Source organism: Polyodon spathula, chromosome 7 (assembly GCF_017654505.1).
Source record: "Polyodon spathula isolate WHYD16114869_AA chromosome 7, ASM1765450v1, whole genome shotgun sequence".
Classification (NCBI taxonomy): Eukaryota; Metazoa; Chordata; class Actinopteri; order Acipenseriformes; family Polyodontidae; genus Polyodon; species Polyodon spathula.
In genome coordinates, this window is record NC_054540.1 from 10,314,280 (window position 1) to 10,337,492 (window position 23,213).

The following is a 23,213-nucleotide window of genomic DNA, read 5'->3' on the forward strand; positions in this document are numbered from 1 at the left end:
TTAAAAGCTAGCAAACGCTGAGCAGATACATCCAAGTGAAACTGTTCTACTTAAAAGACCTAAAATACCTTTTATCCTGATGTTGTATTGACCTCCACCTTCTATGACATGAAAATAAGAAAACTGATTTTGATATAGTCCCCTCTCTCGGTAATCCTTAAAGGGAAATCAATAGTCCTGATCAGATCTCTGTTGCTGCTGACTGTGAACGTGTTTTGCAGCTCCTAACAGTCCGTCCCACTTTGCCTGAACCTCCCTTCACTGTGTAATTAAAACAGGCTTTTGTCATCATACAATGGGGGTTAAGCATTTCCCAGTATCATTTGCAAGCAAGCAGAATCCACACAGATGTTTTCACTTAAGATTTTAATTTGTTCACTGTTATGTACCATATGTAAGCTATGCAAGCCTGTTGTAAATTAAAACTAACATAGCATAATAAAAACAAAATATCTGATAGATTTTTAATACTATACTATTTTACTGTAGACATAGCCACATTGTTGTATATGTACACAACACATATATTATGCATACATGCATACATAAAGATATATAAATCTGGACATTTGAAAACAAAACAGGTACAGCTTTGGCCAAAAGTTTTGCATCACCTAGAATTCTAGGATTGAGACATCATTTAAATAAATAAATAAATAAATAAATAAATAAATAAAAACAACACCAAATCTATATGAACATAGTTTAGATCTTTTATTTAACATCATGTAATCAAAGAAACCACAAAATGATCTCGCAAAAGTCTACCGGAAACCATTATAGTATTGCAGTATTTCATGTTAGATTTCGAAATGTCAATTCATTTTTGTCATCTGGAAAACTACAAAGCGGTATGTAATTCAATATGTTAACGTAACCCTATTCCGCAGGTTTCATTCAACTTTATGAAGCAAAATTAGTTCATTCTATAGGGCGAGGCAAACCTTTTAACCATAGCTGTGCTGTAGCACAGTAATACTGTTCTTTAGTTTTAGCCATTCATGTTTTGGCTCATAAGTTGTAAAATATCCTGAACAGATGTTATGTGCAACTCTATCCTTGCGACACGTCGTATGTATAGGTCTGTTTTTTGGTATCTAACGAGTATTACTACCATGTAAAAGGAGTGGCATGAAAACCTTGTTGACATCTGCTAGCTACGGTGGCTGCCTGCAACGATAGCAAGTGCTATCCCTTTGAAACTCTCTGCTGTTCTCAAAAATAGTACTCTCCTTCACAAAAGCACAGCTAATGTAACATAATCCCCTTCAAAGAATATTGTCAGCCAGGGCTGACAATGGTCACAGGTCTTAATCATCTACTCTAATAACTCCTACAAAATCATTTTGTATTACTGATTAGCGGATTCTTGCATTTATAGTGCAATACAATTAAAATCACTCTGATATTAACATAAGATACACTCTATCCTGTTTTTGAACCTTTCTATCCACTGTCACATATACAGCAGACCACATCGTATTTTTTAAAACAATACCTTGCAATTTGTTGCAGTATCTGCACTGATTTTTTAAAACAATGTTGCATTTTCTTTTAACAGAAAATTCAACAACACAGAAATAAAACAACTGGGATTTAAATTATTTCTTGCAAATCATACTGGTTGAATTAAATGATTTTTGCTCACTTAAATGTGAATAAAAATGTTTCTATTTTGTAAGACTTCCTGTTTAGCAACAGTACATACCATAAGACAAAACATCTGGTTTATGTTAAAACATTCAGTGAGGACAGTATTTGCTTGGCATCAAAATGTGGTTTTTTTCAGGTTCTTTAAAAAAAAAATCTAAAAGGTTTGTGAACCCAATGATAATTATGGAAATTCCAGTTTTACCATGATAGCCTTCTTGAATCAAAGCCAGCATTTTCTTAAATATCCAATAGAGTTTATATTAACCAATTCCATGTCTTTTGAAACAAAATGATGTATGAGTTAGACAAACAATGAGTAATTAAGATTCAGGGAATGTGAAAAAGTAAGTGAACCCCGGATTTTATCAGCTCAAATAAGGGGATAATTAGAATCAGGTGTTTAAATAATTAGGTGGATCTTCAGGGGAGAGTTTGGGAGGCCCCACACTATATAAAGATCAGAAACTTTGTGAGTTAGATCTTCACCATACAGGCATGTGGAAACATGTCATGCCACGATCAAAATAAATCTCTGAGGACCTCAGAAAAAAAAGGGGGTTATTGATGCTCATCAGTCCAGAAAGCGTTACAAAACCATTTCCAAGGATTTGGGGCTCCATCAATCCACTGTCAGACAAATAGTCTACAAATGGAGAAAGTTAAAGACCACAGTCTCTTTACCCAGGAGCAGTCGTCCTACCAAAATCTCTCCAAGAACAAACCGAAAAATCATCAAGGAAGTCACAAAGAACCCCAGAGTAACATTCAATGATCTGCAAGCCACTCTCGCCTTGGCTAATGTGAGTGTTCATGACTCAGCTATCAGAAAAAGACTGAACAAGAATGGTGTTCATGGAAGGATAGCCAGGAGGAAACTACTGCTCTCTAAAAAGAACATTGCTGCCCATCTGAAGTTCGCCAAAGAGCACATAGATGATCCACAAGACTTCTGGAACAATGTCAATGTCCAGACCTAAATCCCATCAACATGTTGTGGCAGGACCTAAAGCGGGTTGGCCATGCAAGGAAGCCCTCAAAATGTCACTGAGGTTGAAGCAGTTTTGTAAGGAGGAATGGACCAAAATTCCTCAAAACCAATGTGAGAGACTGACCAAAGTTACAGGAAACGCTTAGTTGAAGTCATTGCTGCTCAAGGGGGTGCCACCAGTTACTGAATCTAAAGGTTCACATACTTTTTCACACATGGATATTGAATGTTGAATCATTTATGGTTAAATAAATGTTGAAAAAGTATCATGTTTTTGTGTCATTTGTTTAAATCAAGTTATCTTTATCTATTGTTAAGCTCTAATAACATTTTAGGTTTGAAATATGTGAAAATCCTAAGGGGTTCACAAACTTTTTCTCGGCACTGTACATATAGATGCAACATACAACATTCAACTTGTGGAAACTTCTATTTCAGATCATAACAAAACATACTGGTTAAATCAATTTGCTGATTATGCAGCCTGATTGACAAAGCATAATCAGAATTACTTCTGCACACTGCCTCTGTAGCACAGACAGCTATTAAACACTAAATGATTCTTGATGTCCACTCCGCCTTTAACCTCCAGCTGTGACATGCTCCTCCAAAAGAAAGTAGTTCTCAGTGGGCATGTTGAAACACAGAATTAAGGCACGATATTTCAATGACATTTTTTATGAAGTCCATAGTAAAATCTGTTATCCCAGTAACAGGATGCAGCATTTCTAGCTTCTGAAATGTAGTAGAGGCGAGGGCAATAAAAAAGAGAAGGCAGAAAGAAACTGGGGGTGGGGTGGGGTGGGGGTCTCAATTCATACACATTGTATACAAACAATGCAACACTCAAGCAGTTAACATTTCTACAAGGACCTTGTAAGAATCTAAGTCTGACAAACAGAAGGACAGGTTCCTCCATATTCCCAGATTCTGATTCTCTTGATAACGTGCACTAAAGAATACACTAAACTTAACTTCTCTGCAAAACATACAACTCCAGTTACCAACAGTCTACTGTCATACAATCACTCTTAACACCTCAGCTTCATTTTAAAACACATTCAATTCACTTAATTTGCTGTTTTAGCCTTTCTACTTGTTTCTATTTGGTTAGTTAATATTTTTAGATGTAATACTTCAGTGAGGACAATCCTGTTTCTATGGTACCAAGAACCCCAATATGCAAAAACAAAACCACTTTATTACCAGAATAATGAGAGAAAATTCTGTTTAGCCCCACTTAGATGTTGTTCGTTCTCTTTTAATATTATGGCCTCACTGGGACCTAACAAATTATTATTTTAACAATTAATTTTGTGGGTTCTGTTCATGCTGTCTTTTTGGTTTTGTTCTGAAACAATCAGCACTATCCTTCCTGATTCACAGTACTACTCATATACTGGCATGTTTGTCTTTACAATAACATGTTTTTGTTAAGACTTTCTAGTGCTCTTCAATTTAAAATCATGCTTTTTGCCTGCCATATACCCCTGAAGATATAGTAGATTTATCAGCAATGTGGGTAGTATATGAACAGCTGTTGATCTGCCTAATTAAAAAAAAAAAAAAAAAAAAAACTTGAAAACTTGAATGCATTAAATATCCTGATCATGACTAGTTTGCACCAACTTTTAAAATGGCCATTAAAATGGCCATTTAACCCTTTGCAGTCCATTTACTCAGGGCTTGTCAGGTGCGCTGGGTCCAATTTATTTTCACACACGCTGTTTATTTTACATGCGCAGTTTAAAATATATTTATTTCAGAGTAAAACAGGTTTAAAAAGGCATTGAATCACAAAAGGACACTCAATACTGCATAGCCAAGCCCCACCCCTTGTTCGCTGTACTTTTCACATACCTCTTTATAGGCGTGCATACTGATAAATCCTCTCCTGATCACTCGTTTTTATCACCAAACTCCTCAATAATGCGATCCAAGTCATTATTTTATTACTATAACATCTCAAAAAGTTCTGCAAATGTCTGCGATATTCTGAATGCAGAAGCAGCTATCTCCTTTGTTATGTGTTATCTCTGTAATGCATGGGGCCATGAGATACACCCTTTTTTTGGTTTCATTTGGCTCCTATCGGTCTCACTGAGCCACTGAAAGGTTTCCTCTCCTTTTTCCAGAGATCAACGACTAGAGACCTGTGCTTTAAGTCATTTTGATGATGTTGGACAGGGTCCGACATCGGACTGGAAAGGGAAAATTGTAATGACGGACCTGGTCTGACATAGGACCCCAAAGGGTTAAAATAGGGTAGAAAATCAGGAGTAAAGAACCTGGTTTAAAAATGTTATGTTGCTATTCTTTAAAAGTACACAAATGTATTGCTATAATTTGTCACCAGGAAAAAATGTAAGTGAACATTTTAACATTTCAGGCACAGGTACTGAACCAATTATAAAAAAATAAATTCAATGCAAACTTAAATAATTTTGGTGCAATACAGCATGTACAGAATTATTTAAGGCATAACTGTATTAATTGCTTCGTGGAAGTTGAGCGTAGAAATCTGCAGTGATCGCATGCGTTGTGAAACATCTGTAATTTGGGCAGTCTCGAATTCAGAAGTGCTTGCGTACTACTAGCCCTATCAGGGTTACAACAGGGGGATGCAACATTTTTTTATATATTACAGAATAAATGTCATGTATTGTATTTACATAACAAATCCATTACCTATATACAAAAGTACATAATACATATCAGAGGTGTTTCTAATTTGTCCAAGTTCCTGTATATTACGCAATCAAGGTACTTTACCGGTAGTGGAATCGTCTACTTTCTGGAATTATTTTGAATCAAGCTTTAAAATTTACTTTGATATTTTCCAGTAATCACACATTAAATTAAAGTCAATATCACGGTCATGATTATATCGAACGCCTCTATCTAACGGGAAATTTAAAATAAATCTCTTTGGTTTCCATGACTCTAAGTAGCAGCCAAGGACAGTTCATTCACATAAACTGAGCGTTAGCACACCATCAGACAGTCCTTAGTGGAAAGAGAAATAGCAAAGCACAAGGAAGTACAAAGGAAATGTAAAGAGATTTACCACCCACAAGCCAGACAGTTTTATAAAGGTTAAAGGGAAGTTGTGTCCAAAGTGCACCGACTACGTCCAGACTTAAAGGGCAAAGTACAAAGTTATCGAGAAATCATGGATGCAAGCCATCAAGCAAATTCAAATTTCTCTTTCATTCCCTGGGTAAATCTGAAGGGACGATTATGGAAAAAGCAACAGATGGTTCCAGAGTAACACAGCATGTAAAGGAGGTGAGAGCCTGGTTGGAGAAAACATTAGATGAAGACGTTTTATTTGAGAAACACATTTAATAAATAAATCAACAGCTGAAATCACTACAGTACCTGGGCTGGAATATACTTGTTTTATATGCTAAAGGTATTTTTTTTTTATATATATCTATCTAAACAATGCATTCAAATTGTTTATCCTATGCACTACCAAGTTATTTGACCTGTATTCAACACTTCTACAATACATTTATAAATAAAAAAAATAGAAAATCTACAAGAAAAGACTTCAGCTAAACAGAAGAAGGTTTACCAAACACATGCTTGTCCAAAATATTGAAGTTTATTAATTATTAATAATTGGGATGTATTTATCTCTTTTTTATTATTTATTTATTTATTTATTTTATTTGACCTGAAGAAGATGTTTTTACCCTCTGAGTAGGCCTGCTTTGTGCAGTTAAGAAAAAAAAAAAAAAAAAAAAAAAACCCAGACAATTACTCATATTATGAGCCATTACTGGATAATTGTGAAGAAAGTCCATTAAGCCAGCCGTTGTGCTCTAAATAAAACAACACTGCGGTTCCCAAAGCCTCAGGGAAGTATTTTTAAAATATAATGAACACTGGAGCATTAAATGAAATACAGATTTAACGATGTTGGCAATCAAAACAATCTGTTTACTAAGTATACAGGGAAATGCATGCATGAATAATTAAAATCTTTATGGGATGACCGATAATACACTGTTAATAATGAACCTTATTTGCAAAAGAACATACCACTGTTATTTTCTACTGTATCGGAAAGATCATTTATTTAGTTAAACAAATGGGACTTTATACCCTTGTGCCATTAAGCTGTGCACAACTGCAGCACACCCCACGACTCCTGTTTCATGCTAAGCATTTCTGTAACTATATATAGACACCCCTACTGTTCTTAATGGGAGCAATCTAGCATTGTGATTCAGGCATCCCATTCAGTTTACCACACCACTGTTAAGGTTTTACATTTTGAAGTAATGTGGGAGCTGACAATCCTTTATAAAAGGTGGAAATGGTTTCTTCAGCAATCAACAGTGCCTCTGTCATCTTTAAAACCAGCAGGTTTTGAAGAGGTTTTTATTTTTTATTCCTCACCCCCACGTCCATGGAACATGACAGAAAACACCTGCTTACAGAAAAAAAAAAAAAAAAAAAAAAAAAAAAAAAAAAAAAAACAGGCTACAGTATTCAGCATTAATGATGGATATCTTTTTCAGTTATTTGTTTGTTACCGATGCATTAAAAATGTGTATTCCAGAGATTGAAAAGCAAATGTGTTATCTAATTACAACAGTGCTCCAAACCTTGTATGTCATTCTTTGGAGTACTACTGCTCCTGCTAATTCTCTCACACAGACACACACAGACACACACAGCGCCCTGGAACAACCAAGGACAGGGATGGGGTTCACTGTGAATTCTACTGAACAGGGTCATTTTTTAATAGACAGCTATTGCCAGAGATCAATAGAGCACGCCTGTAATACTGCAGGAAAGTTTTTCTTTCTTTGTCAGTATTCAGTTTGAGGCCCCTATTCAATTTTCTTTTTAAAAAGGGGTCCACCGAACAAAAAGAAAAACTGAGAACCTCTGTTTAGGTTGATGAGTCTCACACAATTTTGACAGCGTTGCAATGTAAAATCCAAAGAACGCTCATCTGTAGTAGATGGCTACACTTCTGTTTTCACCCCACCCAACCCCCTCAGATCCTTGACTAGAAGGAACACATGACATTAACATTACAGTCAACTCCTGGCAGCACATTACTGTCGCACAGTTGGTTCAGTTCTTAAAACACAGTTGAAGCAGTATGCTGTTCTACCCTGTAGTTGTCATTAATCTGTTGAGATGAAAGCTTGATGCTACCTGGGAAAAATGTTCCCTACCACTTTTTAAAAAGTCTGAGGTGGTAGCTCAGATATATCAGAGATTTGCTTAAAGGGAGCATCACTACTACATGAAAAATAAAAAATAAACTATCACACCTTGCTGTTCGGAATGTATTTGGTCATTGTATAATAATCCATATGCTATACTGCTATGGCCAAAATCACTGTTCTCAAGCACCTCTTCTGAGCCAAAAAACATGACTCTGGCATGTACCGTCACATGTACTCTGAAAAGTACTGGCGCGTGTCCAGTGAAGCATTGTATAAGCTATATTACCTCTGTGTGCAAACACACTAGTCTATGTGACAAACATGGTTCATCTAATTTTCCATAAGGAAGGAACTTATACCTGCTTTTGTTTTGTTTAGTAGACATCTTTCACACTGTACATGTTTCCTTTGCATGTTGTATTTTGATGTATTATTACAATTAATGTTGCATTCAAAAATAAAAAAATAGTCACAACAGTCTATGCTGTGTAAGTGGTTGCGGGGAAAAGAAAACCAAGATGGAGTTGTTCTCATTTCCAACTAATGAAGGGACATGCCCACAATTATAGCAGCACTGTGTTATTTCAATATACATCCCCAAAGTCTTAGATATAGCTCCAGCTGATTCAGAATGTTTGCAGAATTGACACATATCAAATACGTATTTCTTTTAGGAATGAGGTCTTTGAGGATGATCTGACCTTTGGTTTTCATCTGCATTTCCTGACACAACACATGCACAATCATCGACACACTGTTGAGTGGGAAAGTTGAATTCGACGACAAATTCCATCTCTGTATCAGTTTTTGAAGAATATTGTCTGGCATTATTTCTGACGTTTCCTGTGTAGTCACACTGTGTTGCTGAGGAAAATTTGAATTTAAACTGTTAATAACTCAAACTTCCAACTTTAGCTTTTACTTCATAGGATGCATTTTTTTAACAAAGGTTAGTACGAGCGCCAGCATCTCTCATCTATTAACCGCTTCAGAAACCCTGAAATGAACACAGCCCTGGACATCCAGACTTGTACATACTGTATGAAGCCGCAGCTACGCCTACTGAGGGCTGTCACAATCAATCAGGTAAGCCTTGTCATAACTTTCCATTTATGAGAATTACAGTTTCAATTCATTTTTTGTTATGGGAAAATCATAACCACTGCATTCCTAACATATACTATACTGATGCTTCAAGGGAAAGCGCATGGACATTATAATAATATCGATCACTAATAAACAACCTTTAAAATATTAGAAAACGAAACCAAAACCAAACCATTGTGCATTGTATGCAAAAGGCAAAAATCATCACTTTTAGTATTGTGGAAAGCAGCCAACACCAAACAGTTATAATTTTAAGATTTTTGAAAAAAAAACAAATACAATAATGTAACATTATCTGCAAAACAAACCTGTGTCTAGATCAGTTTTGGCAGGTCCTACAGTATCTGTGCCTAAAAGAGAAGATATAACAAGAGACCTCCCTCTAGCTGTTCATGTTTCCAAATTATTTGGGCCTGAATAGAATTCAATGTGACAGACGGAATGATTTAGCAGTAATTAAGATGGTTTAGAAGTTATTATTGGGTGCAACAGTATACATGCTGTAAAATTGACAGTCTAATATGTTTTGTTAGCAAACAAACCTGGCTTAACCAAGAAGACAATGTAGGTAGACGTAGGTCTGAATTGACAGATTTTGAATGAGTGTCAAATTGCTTTTCTTTGAAATAAAAAAAAAAAAAAAAAAAAAAAACAGAAAATCAGGCTGAACGTAAATAAGAAACAAGGTTAGAGGTTTTTAAATTAAAAATCACATTATGGTAAAACAATACACATACTCTGTTCTGTTTCCAAAATAACAGAGCTGAAGCAAGTCCACCCTTGCCAGTTAATAACACCAAACTCTTAAGTTGAGTCAACATAATTAGCCTAGTAAAATTTGTTTCTTTTACATAATTTGTGTTTTCTCCTTTTAAAAAAATAGCTAAATTTGCACAGTAGAAAATCTTTGAATGTCTCTGCATTCAGCAGTTTGTTTTTAGTTTTTGTGGTTGTTTTATGTTTTTTTTTTTAAATCAATTCTAGAAACATTACGTACAAATAGTACTGCCAAATAGTTTGCTTTCATCAATTAATTTATCAAAATAGGAGCATGAACAGCAGTTTTGATTCCCAGCAGAAATCTGGCTTTTAGTAATGAGCTGATCCCTTAACCCAGATAAAGCACTAACAGTGCAAGACCTGCCCCTCAAAACCAAACTCCCATTTAAAATGCTGTTAAAAGCTAATGGTCTTGATGAAACACCCATTAGCATTCCAATAAAACACACAAACCCAAATAAAGAACAGCCGCAAAATAGACATCTCCGTCAAACTTGCATGTCATTTTTCATAATTTATCACAGTTATTTTCAGTTTCAGAGCGTGACAATGTTTCAGTGTTAATACTATACTGTACATCCTCTATACCTGTCCTTTGGGTGAAATTATTCATTAATCAACAACTTCAAAGTATGAGGTTAAAAAGCTGAGAAGCGGTTAACATTTCTATCAGAATTGTATTATACTCCAGTAACTCAATCAATATAAGAAATTAATAATGGACAGAGCTATTGTGATTTTATAGAACTTATTTCCCATTAAGTACAGTACCTAGGCTAATGTTTACAACAACTTTTGGTAACAAAAACAGATTATATTAATTATTTATGTAATTATATGATGTGTTATACTAACACATCATAATTATATGATGTGTTAGCAACATCATATAAAGTTATGGAAAAAAGCTGAATTGTTAAAAAAAAAAAAAAAAGAGCAAAACTTTCAGTTAGAAGAAGTGACTCCTATTGTTTATCAAAAAATACATACTGTGAGATATTGAGTTTGATTCAGTAAGTTTATCTGAAATGATGTGCCCTATATGTCTCAAGGTTTTGCTAGTCAGAAGCAAATTTGTATTCTAAGAACATGAACATTCAAAGTTATTTAAAGAAAAAGAAAAAACAAACATGTGACTTACACAATATGTAAACACAGCTATTTACACAGCTGTTCATATTCAGTGAGGTGCCATTAGCTGCAGATGCCTGGTTTACATTTAACAGTGTTAATAAAAAAAATACAACAAAATAAAATGTTTTTAAACTCAATAACACGGTCATTAAAGCTGTTGTGAAAATACTAACTAGCAGATGATCTTAGAAGAAGCTGCTGAAGCTGTCCTTAATTCCAAACTACCACTTAAAAAAAAAAGTTTAATCGCCATAAAACGTCTCCAAATCGGTTCACAACCAAATGCTTTGCAGGGCTGGAACTATTATTGTGTTGTGCACTTATTCCATAAACACAATGGGTAATCTGGAGCAACAACCTATTAACAGAGTTAGTTTACTTCCAGATAGCTTTTCATTAGCGGTCATTACAACATTGTATACTGCTGTTCATCCAGCTAGGGTTTTTCCATGGAAAATCTTGGATTTCTAGTAATTTGTCATGGCAGTTTTTTGAGGACATACTCATTACTTCCTTCATACGGTTCACTGACATAATTGATCAACCCCAGGCACATAAAGCAAGCACATTCTCCATTCAGGATACTCAACTGCATATTTCCTGCCCAAAGCCAGTCATCTAAATTGATGGCCTTAAGCAAGTAATTTTTTTTCTTTTTGAAAAAGATGCATATTTCTGATTTCTATTAAGTTGCATAATGTATAAGATATAAGATATAGCAGTTATGAACCCAAGTCCTCAGGGAAACAGTCCAGATTTTTGTTTTAGTCAATGCTATCTGTGAGTACTGTCTTCCGTGGAGTGCAGAACAATAAAAATATAAAACTACATTTTAGTGAAACCAACTTCAATAGGCCAAAAACCTGATAGCTCCTGTTATGTTTCCGATAGAGAGGTGTTTTAAAAAGAGGGAACGAGTTCTGTGAGGTGAGCTGAAAATCAGTTAAATACAGAGGGGGTTTCCGTTTGAAAAATGTTTAGACCCCAATTTTAGGCTGGGTTCAGAAGTGTTTTATATTGACAAAACTTGTAAGTTTAGTCCTTATCCCACCACATGACTATGTGTGTTCAGGATACTGCACCAAAACAAATGGATATCTCAATGCACACTTATTGTTATCGTTCCCGTGGTTTACACACTATGAAACTGCTGATACGTTGTTTCTTTTTATCTTCTATGTGGCTGTGATAAACATCTGCTTATCAATGAGCACACCTCAGCATTTCAGATTGTATTAGCCTAAAACATAGCAAACCATAATATTCCCATAGGTTGTGTCATCCAATCATTGACGTAGGTACATGAAAAACTAACCATTTAACAACAAGACACAAAACTTCACATTCAGACACTGTGGGGCCCTTTCAAATGATGAACGGCTTTCAAAGGTGGTACCATGTAGGGTATCCGTACAATAAAAGTATCTGCTTTATGGCATGGAAAGATGCATTGTTTGGAGCGGTCTGAATGGCTTAGCTCAGGACAGCTTCTTAAATGTAGCAGAGCTTTAACCATGACACGGACGGGTGGCAGCTATAGCTTTATGGTTTGCTTCAAGCTGGGTCAGTGTTTTCAAGAGCAACTGAATTAACAATGCACAGTAGTTTTTTAATCCCCATGGGCTATCTTTCAGATCTTTGTTAAATAAAAATAATAAAACATTTCCCACTGGTATATAAAGTGCAGTCATTTTTTGTTACTGGCAACACATACTGACAGAATCAAAGCCTAACTGGACCCATTCCAGTCTCATACAGCTAAACTCAACACTGACACTCTGCAGCGGGCAGTAAAAATGACAGATTTAACTTGACATTCAGAAGTCATTTTAGTTATGCTCCAAAGCCTTCTTGTGGAGGCAAATAAATTGGCATGCCTTATGCTATAGTTTGCATGGAAAACAAATCTGGTTAAAATTTAATTCTATTTCTATAGTATTACTTCTACAGCATGTTTTAACAATTCAACAAGCCTGTTGGTGGATCAACATAAAAGTTCAAAAGTTTATTTAAAAATGCAACACAATGTTTAGGACTGCACATCTAGAGTAGTGTCCCTAGCATAATAGGGCACAGATTGGCTTTTGACGGGTAGAGTGCCCCATACGAAGCTGTCAAAACTACTCTTAGGGTCTGCTATTTCTCGGTGGTCTCCAGTCCGAGTCCCCTCTCCAAATGCAAAACATGTCTCACAAGAGTAGTGTTTCCTCGGAATCAATTTTCTAGGAATGCATGAAGATTGGGTTGCCCATTTCTCCTTGTTTTTACCACCCTCTTCTGAAACGTGGTACCAGTCTGGTCGGTCACCATTGCTTTATTTTTATCTTGTGTCTGTGCACTTCACTGTACTGGAATGACCCCTTGAAGGTTAGTCGTCGTTAAAGGCTTGAGTTGGCGGTTCAGTAACATGACTGCTTAAAAGCCACAATCAAAATGTAATTTCTCTGAACCTTTTTCTTCCCTAAGGCATGCATCTAAAACTTTGAGAACAACTACAGTAATCATAATCATTGGTGGTCTAGCAAGACAGGATATATATTTTGCAACTGATGTAATCTATAATCCAGGATTGCAGGAAGTTTAACACATTAAAAACTACTTTGTTTATATTGTTGGATCATTGTCATTGAAAGATTATCATGGATGTATATAAATCTAATTATGTAAGAACCACTCTGTAATGGAAAAGGGCTGTCTGAAAGTTAGACCAATTACTACTTCACTGCTAGGGGCATGCAGGTGTGATACATGACACTATTTCATAACCTCTCATTCTGGGTGATACCATCTTCAATCTGTCTGGATTGAGAAGCCAAGGAGAACGAAACCATCAGCAGGAGGCTGGACTGTGCTGTCCAATAGAGCACATAATGACCCCTCGATGTATATTTCCTTTCCAATTTAAATTACTAAAAACTGCAATTTCATATCCATGACAACCTTACCTTTGTTTATTTTTTTTTACCAAAGCTCCATTCACTGACTATGTACTATATGTGCATATACTACTTTTGACTTTTCTCCGATAGTATTGTTATGTTTGTATCTTTTCTTTCAAAGTGTTGTGGGTGTGCACATCCTGTGTTCCTCCAATTGCAGCGCCAGTATAATTGACACTGAAACAGGCAGACATGGTCGACAATAGTAATTTCATGTTATTGCAGTATTAGACTTTGGCAATATTTTAATATAGTACACTTGCTTATACCGTGTGTTGTCTGTCTGAACTTTTCAAGTGTAGTCTCACAGTTTTAAAAAATGTTTGGGTATACATTAGATGGCAATTGCTTTTTAATTTGATGGTTTATATATCATTGAGAGGAACGGTAGGTCCTTGCGCCAAGTAATCAAGAAGAACTGCCTGAGACTCTCTATACAGCAAGGATAGTTTACAGGTTTTCAGGGTATTGGCTCAGCAAAAGTAAAAGTAAATCAGCCAAAAGCACCATTTCACTTTTAATTTGCAGTTCCCAACACTCTTAGGTGAAACGTAGAAAAAAAAGTCAATACCTGTGTGGAAGGGGTGTGGGTAATTCACTGATTAGGAGACAGACAGGTGTACTTGAAAACACCACACAGGTTCCCAATTTTATTTTTAGACAGTTCTTACTTTTTCCGGCAGAGGGCACTGTTGACCGTGGGCTGCCTATCAACGATGATAGACAGCACCACGGAAATACCACAGCTGGTACGTGAACAGGAAGGGCACTCGCAGGTGCTCAAAGAAATAATAATGAAAACAGAAGGCGAAAAGAACAAGGGAAAATAAAACAGTAATAAAACTACAAATAAAAGGTGCTGCACTCGGCAGCGTTATCCCGGTCGCCGCTACCCGCACGACCCGGATCACCGTCCTACTCTATCGGCTATCTAGCCTGCTCTTTCACAATACGCCGGGGTCTGCCCAAGGGTTCCCCGCTCTCTCTCTCTCTGTCTCGCTGTGGTTCTTTATTTTTCTCCCGGCTGATTCCCGGTCCCGAATCAAAGCGTCCGCACTCTTAGCGCGTCTAAGTGGGCAGACCTGAGGAAACAACAGAGCGTTATTTTATAGGACCGACAATCACCCAAGACCCGCCTCTCGGCCATTCAGAGAGGGGGAAAGTCCACACACACACTTTCCCACCTCCCCGTGTCACTGCCATGACTCACAGGCGGTTGTTGGGCAACTGCCGTCCTCTTCCTGCAGCCCGTGAACACGCCAGCAGAGTCAGCACAGATCTCGCCCTGCTACAACCTGTCATAGAGTAAGAGGAATAAGCCGCCAAAGTAAAGTAAACCTCTTTTTCTTCTCCACCTCCTCCCAACATATTTTTTGGAGACTTTTGATAACTTTTTTTTCACATTTCCAATGTATTTTTTGCTTCATATAAACATACATAACTATACACACAAGCTTAATGATTCTTAATTATTTCATAGTCATGTGAAACACCAAGGTCCTATTATTATTATTATAATATTATAATCCTGTAGCTAAAACACTAATAAAACACTAATAAACTGTAATTGGTCCTACTGTATATGCAGTCCAAGTTCAATTGTCTTCTTTATATAATGCACACGGACTCACTTTTAGGTTGCATTTGTAAACATTCTAAGTCAAGTCCCCAACAGTCAAAACCAACTTCCACAGTTTACAGGCGCTATTGTATAATAAATTATATTGTCATGCATGTAGGGCAGTTATATTCAACCCAGATGATGTACCGCATTTACTGTACAATACCACCCCAAATTGTTAGGGTTTAACGTCCAAATTAAATTTTTTACTAATAGTATATATATATATATATATATATATATATATATATATATATATATATATATATATATATATATATATATATATATTTTTTTTTTACATTTGCTTTGTAAAACAACACCGGGCCTGTTTGCACAATTATGTTTTAGCCTTCTTTCATTACAATTAAAAGAACAACAACCCCTTGTTTTCTAATTCTAAAAAATCTGGACACAGTCTTTTATTTATGCCACCTCAGAGGGAATACAATTACATTCCAGGTTATGCCTGCAGACATCTATGCTGTTATAGGCAGTTCTGGAGCAGTTGTTGTAAACTACATTTTATGCATATTAGTAATGTATTTGTATGTTTGCTGTGATTGTAATGCAAAGTTATTCAAAATATACATGTCATTCAGCCTTAAGCATTTTAGCATGCAGGTTCTGTATTTATTTATTTTTAACAAATACATGGTTTACTGTAATTTTGCTGAAATGAAAGAGTTAACTTCAATAATCCCTTTCTGGCCCTGGACATAGTTATGAACAGGTTTAGCCTCTCTGCAAATGCTAAATATTACTTCAGGACATGACACAGGGAAATATATTTTGACATTTTAAAATGCTAAAAATTGAACTTTCAAAGAGGCCAGTTAATGACAACCCTGTTGTCTTAATAAAGCTCTGAAATCTTCACTGTGAAAGTGTTGCAGGGAAATGGTTAACCATTACACTCTGGTATACCAGCTGAACTTAAAGAGTAGACTTGTTTCATAGCTACAGTACACTGAACCCAAAGGGATGCTTTAAACTTCAGAGTTTTAAAAAGTAACAAGGATGTGATTACTGGAACAGAAAGTAATGCACCAAGTGAGTCTTAGGCTGAGTTAGTTAGGGGGATTGTTCTGAACTCAGTACAGTGAGACAGCCAGAGTTGGATGGTTGGTAGGTTTATACTCTGCAAGAATTAAGGGGGAACAATATGGAGAGTGAAATAAATGGGGTTGGACACCAAAATCCAAGCAGAAGTTGACAAAGAGAATGCTCTCCCTCCAGCTCCTGGACTGTACTTTCCTCCAGTGTTCTAACTGCTTCAAGACAGGCTGACAAAAAACAGAACAATCTACCAATCACTGCAATCTTAAAAACAGCCCAAAATAGACTGCAGACAGTGTAAACTTCGTATCCACTAACGATAAAAACAACGAACCTAGATCACTTGCAAATTGCAATGTAAACACAAATTCAGTTCCGTAAAAACATGGAAATTAACCTCTAAAACGAACACCATTTCACGCCCAAATGAATTCAGCACATCTGCTTCCAGCAAGCAAACTGATTCATTGTTTTAAATCAAAGTGTTCTGAAACTATTGAAAACTATCAAACCCAATATGAACACGACCTAAACAACCACAATACTACACTAGTTACTGTAAGAGAACAGTGATACTTCATGCGAGTCAAAAGCAAAACAAAACACAACAGGCAAATGCAATATAAAGTGAGTGACTATCCAGGATAAATATTACAAGTATTCTGGAACACAAGCCAATGTAATTATTATTATTATTATTATTATTATTATTATTATTATTATTATTATTATTATTATTATTATTTTTTATGTTTCTACCCTTAAAGTATTTTCAATGCTTAGACTTTTTAATAAAAGGTTTCATTCCAAAGTAAGGATTACCGCTATCTAAATATTTATGCTGTTGAAAAAGATTTGTAACTTAGAATCTTCATTTAGGGGTCCGGTCATCCTCTGGAGACTGGTACTGACATTTCTCAGCACTGCATTCAATCTGCAAAGAGGGGTTATGACCATACCTCGACTGACGTGCATTTCACGTGCTCATATCAGAGCACGGATATATATACTATATATATATATATATATATATTATATATATATATATTCGTATATAATATACAACTTTAAGTAATTTACTGATATTTTGACAAAAAAGATATCCAGGGATTATAAACAAACTTTCTCTTATATGCTGGCTCTGACTTGGAATTTCCTGTTTTCTGGAAAGTCTGTTTTGCAATGCTGAACGGCACACTTCCTCCAGTCCATGCCATATGAAGCATTTCAAATAAAAGAATTTTAAAAAGCGAAATTGTAACATTGATGGACAGGGCTACTGTGATGTAAATTAAGAACAGCTACACAATTCATCATCCATTTATCTGCATTTCGTATTGTTGTGAAAGATAATGCTGTCTTCCAAAAGACAGAGCTGTCCTTTTTACACTCTTCAAGGCTTTTCAAATTGGGGAGATATGCCAACCTTATAGACTGTCTTCGGGTGATGGCCCTGCTTTTCTTTTCTTACAGACAAACATCATCTTTCAATTATTTCTAATGCCTGCACTACCAGTCCTTTCTATTTACCAGGCAAATATCAGATTAGATATGTTTTTTTTTTTTTTTTTTTTTTTTTTTTTAATGGTCAACACAATAGTTCTTTTCTTTTTAATAAAATGGTCTCCCTACATCTTTTTTTTATTATTATCTTGGAACAAACGCAGCTTATGTTAGATGTCCTTTTAGTGTTTTTTCAAAATGGCAGTTTTAAAGACATTTTTATGCACAAAAGGAGATTAAAACAAAAAAAACACATTAATTACATTACGTACATGGTCTGTTGCCTGTGTGAACAATTTTGCTGCGAAGAAGCCTCAATCACCATTATAAATGCACATATAGAGAAGCAAAAATGTAACTTTCTGTGAATTAACCATGCATAAAGCACCATGTAATCAACGCTATATTTTTTACAAAAAAAAAAAAAAAAAAAAAAAGTAACATTCCCTCTTGTGGATCATTTTAATTAGCAGTTTTAAAACTATAAATAGCCTGGCTAAACGGCAGTCGGGAGTTCAGTTGGAAGTGACAGACAAACCAAGTGCGAGATGGAGAGCGGGTCGGGAGAGGGGAAGAGGGAATGAGCTTTCCCCACGTTCGGCTGCCGGAGCGGAGCTGAAGCGCAGTTGAATCGTCTCCTCTCCCGGAGAAAGCTGCCTCTCCTCTTGCAGCAAAAAAGTAAATATATTAGGAAAGACAACCATGTAATAAGCCTAGTATTTATTTAGTTGTAAGCTGAATGCTGAAAAAGATGCAGGGGCACAACTAGGGGGGTTCAAGAGGTGCAGTGAGCATGGGCCCAAGGCACACGGGGCCCAGAAAAAAACTTTAGTGTTTCTATTAAAAACACCATTTGTATCCTTGTGATCATGTGTATTACTTTTGCACCATGCTTGCATGGATTAACAGTATTCAAGCCCATCTAAAAACGTCAGAGTCACATGCACACAGTGTTTTGTGTGTGAAATTGCTGTTAACATTGTGTATCCTCACCTCTAGCTATATAAATATGGATAAAAAAGAAAAAAACATTCTGGGGCTCAGAAAAGGAAAATAGCAAAAGCTGAAGAAGAAAAAATAAAAAGTTGAAAACGGACATGAAGAAGTGCCTTTGCCAATCAGCTACAAGTAATAATGAGGAGGAGGAGGCTATGAAATGGAAAGTGGTAGGCCAGGCCCTGCGCCTGCAGTTACAGTAAGCTGCGATGCTGAAGAAATGCTACTTGCTGTCAACATGGTCCAGGGTGAGTGTTCGTTGCAAGCAGATGGTGGTGAAGTATCCTCCGATTCTCTGGAATCATCATCCCAGTCTTCAACAGCTTCCAAACAGAACGAATACATTATCAACACCATGGATCCTTCAGATTGGCCATCTCTGGCTAATGTAAGTGATTCTTTCCACCTCAGTATGACAGAGCAGGGGCCTACATAGTGTCCAAATGGGCAGTTTCCAAGGACAGATAAAAACAAGATGTTTTTCCCGAGCATACTGCATACTGGAAAAAGTGGAACACGGCTGGCTTATGTATTCGAATAAAGTGTACTTCTTCTCATGTATGTTGTACAGAGGAGCGACAGTGCAGGGAAGCCGTTTAGTGAAAGGTTTTAATGCCTGGCATCATTTGTCAGGTATTCTTCAAAAACATGAGACTTGATGATGTTGTTGAAGCTTTAGAGAAGTTAGCGCTCATGGCTAAAGATAGCGAAACATGCTCAGAGGCTCAGGCTTTGAGGAAGGGCATTAAGTCAATGGAATTTATTACAACTCTGGTGATTTGGCATGATCTTTAAACATAAATCACACGTGTTAGCATTGCAATGCAATCAAAGGGCATTACTCTAGACACCCCTGTTCAGCTTCTTGAGAATTTAAAAACCATATTGTCAAAATACTGAGAGGATGGATTTAACAAAGCTGTTGCTGCTGCACGTACAATTTATTTATTTTATTTTATTTATTTGACCTTATTTAGCCAGGTGAGTCAGTTAAGAACAAATTCTCATTTATAATAACGACCTGGCCAAGAGGTTCGCAATACAGCAGTAAAAAAATAAACAAAATGCTGTGTCAACTTTAGGTACCATTTATTTTGGGAATAAACAAAACAATGTTTAACTTGAACTGTTATTTGGCTTCCTTTCTTTTGTAGTTAACTCATATTGTAAAGTCTTGCTGTAAAATAAAGGAACACACATGGGCCACACCTCCCTGCCCCTGCTGCTATGCACTACGTTCTGAGCAACATAATGGCTTTTATTACTTTTTGAAAACGAACGAACATTTAAATTATGAGCAAATATCTGAATATGAAAATCCTGTGTTCGTCCCAGCACTAATATATATATATATATATATATATATATATATATATATATATATATATATATATATATATAATTTATTCATTTGCATTTACTTTTCAATTAATTTCCGTGCAGTACAGCAAAGGAACCAGTGTATAGAAAACAACAAACAAAGTGGCAATGCACTAAAACATTCTTGTGCCTAATGACATTTCCAAGCGCATGAAAGCCAGCACTTCATCTCTATAGTTCTGTTTTATGTGTTCGTCGTGTTGCCTTGGGGATGACCGAGACAGAAACAAGGTCAGAGAAATAGCCATCTGCCAGTATTGTGGGTTCCGAAAGGTTAGGACCCTGTCTTGTAATTACTCGATTTATAATCTGAATGTTAAGGGCCAGTTGTCAAGCTGTACTCCATTTGATTATTTATGTCTAACTGCAAAAATATTATACTTTAATCTACAATTTAAGACGACAGCAGGCTGATTCAGAGTTCTCCAATTACAATAAAAGAAAACACACATTATAGTAGCATACATATACCCAGTCACTGCTGTAAATACAAACTTTGAGCTACAGTATCAGAATCATGAAATTAGTACATCATCATACAATCACAAAGATGTAAGTGTGACACAACTCCATATATTGTAGACCTCAGATTTGGATACCCCCAATAATGTGTGCTAAAGAATGTTCATGATAATTGGATTGCAGTTGTCGCAATGTCCATGCCAATATTGCATTGCCATGTGCTGTGGTGATGCAAGCTCCAGTTTAAAAGGTTACCATGGTATGTTTGCAGTTATTGTGCAGTTTTCTCATGGTTATACAGTACTATGCATTTACCATACTTAACCATGGTTTGCCTTGTTTTTTAATATGCTTTACATTACATTGTGATTTTGACACGTCTCCCAATGGCTTGAACCTTCCTGTTCTGTCAATGTTCTTTTCTTTTTATGATTTCAAGGCGAATAAACTTGGCACGTTGTATGCTGCTGTCCTGTTCATACCTTCTACAGATACTATTTCCGTCAGCATAGCGAACGTTCGCAAAGTACCAGTTAACTTGGGAAAACGTGGCTTCAACTTGCACAGATTCTGCTTCCTCATACATGCCAGGGAGCAGGGTCATTAAACTTAATTAGAAACCAGAACTGCTATGCATCATATTCCACATGTAAAGTGTGTATACTGAGATTTTTTATAACACTTTGCTATGCTTTTACTACAGGAAACTTTTATAAGGGTCAGCTCACCCACATTGTGTAAGGAATCTGCTTCAACTGCTGTGATGATCAGTCGTTGAGAGAAAAAAGGAATCTTAAAGAAAGCTGTGTTCACAATAAACAGTTTGGACGCTCGATCAGTGTTCGAAAGAGAGTCCTTTTATTTTTTTCGCGCACCACAAACCAATCCATTTTGTGTACAGTGTGCAATACGGTGAGAAACTTTCACTGATTCATAAACATAACGCCCCTGATTGATTCCATGCTTTAAGCAGGGTTTATTAATTATAATAAATAATAATAATAATAAATAATAATAATAATCATTTTGAAAAATGTAATGTTAATCTTACAAATTAAATTATTATTATTATTATTATTATTATTATTATTATTATATACCGTGTAAACACATTACAATTTATTTATTTATTTATTGTTCCTGGGTAGTAAGTGTTATTTCCTAATTGCTTATGCCTCAAAAGTATAGAAAATGGCTATTATTCCCCACAAACTTTGCTTTTGTGACCAGGACAGTGATATTTCAAAATATCACTATTTCCAATGGGAAAACGGGCAAATGTGTGTCTTTTCATTCACATAAAGTCAGAAAAAAACAACATATGAATCCAAATTAACATGTATTTATATTAAAGTAATACAAAAATGACTGCAAAAGATTTAGAAGTGAGTAGTTTTTCGAGATTTACGATTATACTGTAAATGAACGAAAAGACACACATTTTCCCATTTTCCCATTGGAAATAGTGATATTTTGAAATATCATTGTCCTGGTCACAAAAGCAAAGTTTACGGGGAATAATAGCCATTTTCTATACTTTTGAGGCATAAGCAATTAGGAAATAACACTTACTACCCAGGAACAAAAAATGTGTTACATAGTGTTATTATTCAATCACAATTCAAGGAGGATGTCCGACCTAAAACAGTGCTTTTTTGTTTAACAAAAAAAAAAATTTTTTGGTCTGCAGTTTAGGACGGAAATTCTTACCTGTAGTATACACACTCATTACCAGCTTTGCACAAACGGTCGTGACACGGTTTTTGCTTTGTTTTTATTAAGTCATGACAAAAAGATTAGTAAGTTTACTGTTGGTGGATTTTCTTCTGACAAACCGTGTCACGACGCTATACCCAAAAACTCGGAATTGCTGCGATTTGCGACCAGTCGATGTTTACTCAGATCTTTATAAATAGCAAACAATTTCAGGGGGGGGACGATTTGTTAGTTTCAGTTTTGAATTTCTACAAAATGGTTGTATTAATATGTAGAGTATCTTAAATATAACAATAATAATAATACTACTAATAAATAATAATAATAATAATAATATAATAATAATAATAATAATAATGCTAGCATTTTCTCTTATACAGAATTGAGTAACTGCAAATATGGCACTTAACCTGAATTCTTGCCCCCCCACAGATACTTTGTAACAATTATTCACCCTGCCCTGACAGCAAGCAAGAATAAGCTGAAAGCAATGTCCCCATCACTGCCGTACCCAGCGCTTTGACTGTTTATTGACCCCCTTCAATTTTTCTTTTAATCCTAAAACCACAATGTCAGCAAACAAAGAACCAAAAACACTAAAACTTGCCATGCTGTGTTTGTTGCTGGAGAACAAAAAACTAGACTAGGACACAGACGACAGAATTACCGACAGTAAAACA

General features: G+C 35.8%; 1 protein-coding gene across 24 annotated transcripts in view; it reads right to left on the bottom strand.

Annotated features, from left to right (window-relative positions):
- LOC121318134 (neuronal cell adhesion molecule-like) overlaps window positions 1-23,213 on the bottom strand; it is a 97,528-nt gene that overhangs the window by 56,531 nt on the left and 17,784 nt on the right. Inside the window, exon 1 of one of the 24 annotated variants that reach the window (XM_041254469.1) lies at window positions 69-209. The exons of the other annotated variants lie outside the window; for them this stretch is intronic. The gene's annotated coding sequence lies outside the window, so the exon portion shown is untranslated. Of the gene's footprint in view, window positions 1-68; window positions 210-23,213 lie in introns of those variants that run through there. 24 annotated transcript variants of the gene reach the window in all.